Genomic DNA, 3,940 nt, shown 5'->3' with positions numbered 1-3,940 from the left:
ATGTCTATTACGCTGAGTGCCTGGCTTATCGGAGTCCTGTCCTGGAGAACCACCTTTGTACACACACAGAGAACACCGTTTAGCCAGGTATGAGAGGAGCAGAGGTTGGGGCGAGAGGATGTATAGGATGGTGAGCAAACAGTGCTGATGGTCATTTGCAAGACGAACCTCCAGCGGAAGAGCTGTTCCCGCTGCTGTACTCCAGTGCTTTGGCGTGGGGCCACTGGTTGCCAAAGTAGTGTGTGAGAGACTTTTTCTCAGTGTGTTACCCTGAGGAAACCAGAGAGGAATTCAGTTGAGTATATATATATTTATATGATAAATAAAAAAACAAAAAAACAACATGTATAAATAATAGTAATATAATATATAAATAATATAAAGTTTATAAAAACAAACTTTTTGTTCAAAGACTGCAGAAAATACTTTTTCAAGAACATTTCATTATTCAAGACTGAATAAATGGCTGCTGAAAATTTTGCTTTTGCATTACAGGAATTAATTCAATTTTAAAATAGATTTTTAAGTTGCATATTTCATTTTAATTAACGTAATACAACTTCCTTTTTTGATCGAATAAATTTAGTCTTGGTGAGCATAAAAAGACTTCTTCCTATAATACTTAAAGATTATAAAAAATAAATAATGGCATATAAAAAAATATTTGATATGCCATTGAGACTATATTAGGAAATTGACATTTCATTTATTTGCCACAACGTAGTTTCTGTTGTTTAAACCCACACTGTAAAAACTTACACTTCTTAAGTTTGCTCAACATTTTGTTATTTATTTATTTTTTTAAGTGCTGTAAAACTCAAAAGTTGATAGAACTTAACGTTTAAGACAACCGGCTTAAGCAGATCTTGTTTTCTAACAAAATGTTGGGAAAAAAAAATTCCTACAAATATAAACTGACAAAACTCAAAAATCTGATGAAGCTGCTTGTCTTAAACTTTTAAAGTTTCCTAAAATATATATATTAAAAATATATGTTATAATGCAGTGGTAGTCTGAAAGCAGAAAATTACCACTGAAAATAATCATTTAAATAAACACAAAATATATATATTCCTTTTTTAAACAATCTAGTGCTAACAATCATTGCGAACTGTGTGAAGTGGGGGAGTACTTCATTTCCTGTCCGTTTGATTCTCTTCTTCACTTCTGAGTGTTTTTCCATCCAACTGTGCGGGATAAAAACACGCTCACATGGGAGAACTTTTACATAACTAGTATAAACTGTAGTAATTGCTGTAATTATGCCAGAAGTGTAGCTGAAACCTCGGGAGGCTGAGGTGAGAGACGGTGAGAGCTGAAGGTAGAGAGCAGACGGCTGCCTTGAAAATCTGCTTCCCAGTGGGAGAGAAACTGAACGTGTGAAAAGGCAGAGGTGGGGGAGAGTGGCTGGCATAGAGAGCGAGAGAGATAGATGAACACAGAGAGAGAGAGCGAGAGTTATGTAACACCTGGTGGCGGCTTGCTGAGAGATCACGAGGAGGACACGGTACAGAGGGAACGGGATGGTACTGATAGTCTCTCCCTTCTTCTGTCTACTGGCTGAATGTTCTTTCTTTTCTTTGTATCCTTCCTGTCTGTCTTATTTTCTTGTTTTCTATACATCTGCCTAGGGATAGTTCCAGCAATTTTTAGATCGAGAGAGAAAGACGCAGTCAGTGTTTGGGATTGACAAGCGTATTCACCAACAGGTGTGACTCTCCAATTGTCCTGTTCATTTGACTGCTCGCTCAAAAGAGCTGGTTAAACAACATTTGTGTGAAAGAATAGCTGAGAGTCAAGCACCTCTTGCAAAGGCTGTAATTAACAGCTGTAACTATAGTGAGTCACTAAAAGAAATATCAAAGACGGCCACTTTTATTACACCAAAATGTCTTACATAACTGACCTGACATTTCATGAAGGACTCTATAATAATAAAAAGAAAAATTAAATAGAGACATAAAAACGATACAATACATATAAAAGAAAAGCAATTAAAATCAAACATTCAGAAAATAAATTGTAAGCATAAATAAATAAAAAGGAATATAAAAAATACATAAGTAATAAAATGGTTCAAATAAAAATAATGAGATTTTTTTTTTTATTAATTTAAAAATAAAAATAAAACCAAATAATTAAAACTATTTTAAAATGGCATAAAATAAAATGTTAGGATCGCAAATGTTAGTTTCCTCCTAAATATTAACTTGCATTATTTCCTTTTACAATAAATAGATTTAAATATTGACAACTCAAACTACACAATACATTTGACTAATTTTATCCATTTAGCTGCCAGAATGACCGGTGTGTTCATCCTGCAAAACACCTGCAACCGACTATTTAATAGAAAATAACTGCTCATGAACACCCTGTGGATGGCCAGAGGAAAGGAGAAAGGTGGTGGACAGACCATGACATTTCACTGACTTCCACCCTTCCACACTGTGTCACCCAAGAGGATAATGAAGCCCAGGGTGGCACGTGTGGCCCTTCTGCATGCGCCTCACACAAGAGTGACAAACTGCCACAGAGAGAGAAGACACTTTTTCTCTCTCCTGACAATAACACGTGTTAGGTTGCTGTTCCCACTCTCTCAGTAAACACTCATCAGCAGTCAGCACAGACTGTGTCTGCTTCCACTGTCTGGAGCGAGCTACTCACACTGGATGCACACACAACCACACACACACAACACACACACACATACACAGAAAGCAGGTGAACGTTTCTCTATTAAAGAAACAGCTCATCCAAAAATGAAAATCCTGCTCCTTCATTTACTCACCCTCATGCTGGTTTCAAACATGCATGACTTTTTCTTCTGCAGAACATAGAAAGAAATTTGCTAAACAAACCATTTTAAGCGACCATAATTTCCACTGTCCAGTACATTTAAGAAAAGCGGATACGGAGATTTTTTTCAAAATATCAGAAGGTTCGGACCGACATACATGTAAACTAAATGATCTACTTTTTATGTTTCAGAAACCCTAATAATTAATCCTAATTTGCCCATATTCATGATGATGTCATATTTTATGCTCCTGTTCTGCTGTAATTGGACATGCTTTTATGTAGGCGCTCTCCCTTTTCCACAAAACCAGCTGTAATGGGGAGGCTTAGTGTCTCTGATGCTGCAGTCTTTCTTGCACTTTTTATGGAGGACTTGATGGGAAGACCGAGGAGAAAAAGTGAGAGATGAAGGTAAGCATTGCCAGTCTGACTCATCCACTTGCTGCATGGCAATAGGCAAAAAACCCCAGAGCAGGTAAGGAACTCCGAGAGCAGAGTGAAGTGAGGATGAGAGGAGAGAGGAGAGAGAGAGAGAGAGAGAGAGAGAGAGAGATGAGAGAGAGAGAGAGAGAGAGAGAAAGATAGATGAGAGAGGAGAGAGAGAGAGGACACAGACAGAGAAAAAAGGACTGGGTGTTGGAAAGATGGAGGGATGATAGAGTGGAGAGGAAAAACATACAGGCTGACTTGTTTTAACATGTGCACGGCACTCCTACACTGCGGCTGGTCTGGCTAAGCCTGGGATGCTCCAAGCAGCCTGTCAAGCCCTCCTGCTGCCTGCATGTACGAGTATCAGGATGACTCCAGGATGGAGGGATCTAGAGAATGAGAGAGAGACACAGCAAAAAGGGAGAGGGTGGCTATTGCTCTGCTGGACTCCTCAAGTCATCAGTCTTAGGCCTCAAAGGCACATCCCCTCTCTTGGTCATATCTTCCGTTACAACATGGGGCTCCAGCTAAGGTTACAGTGCCAGGCTTTCCCTCTGACATTTAGATGCGTTTCAAAAATTAAGTAGTCGGGGAAAACTATAAATTATATACAAAATATGGCAAAATGTATATATGTATATTATTACCTATAAAAATGCTCTAGTCTCTACTGCCTACTGTCCAGTCTCTGATGTAACTTTAAAATGTAACT

The 3,940-nt window shown here is 38.2% G+C and overlaps 1 pseudogene; it reads left to right on the top strand.

The window, feature by feature from the left end:
• Positions 1–1,432: 1,432 nt before the first annotated feature.
• LOC122362776 overlaps positions 1,433–3,940 on the top strand; it is a 13,165-nt pseudogene continuing 10,657 nt past the window's right edge.

This window comes from Puntigrus tetrazona, chromosome 18 (genome assembly GCF_018831695.1).
Source record: "Puntigrus tetrazona isolate hp1 chromosome 18, ASM1883169v1, whole genome shotgun sequence".
Lineage (NCBI taxonomy): Eukaryota > Metazoa > Chordata > Actinopteri > Cypriniformes > Cyprinidae > Puntigrus > Puntigrus tetrazona.
The sequence above is the reverse complement of the archived record's forward strand: the minus strand, read 5'-3'. Positions and strand labels throughout refer to the sequence as shown.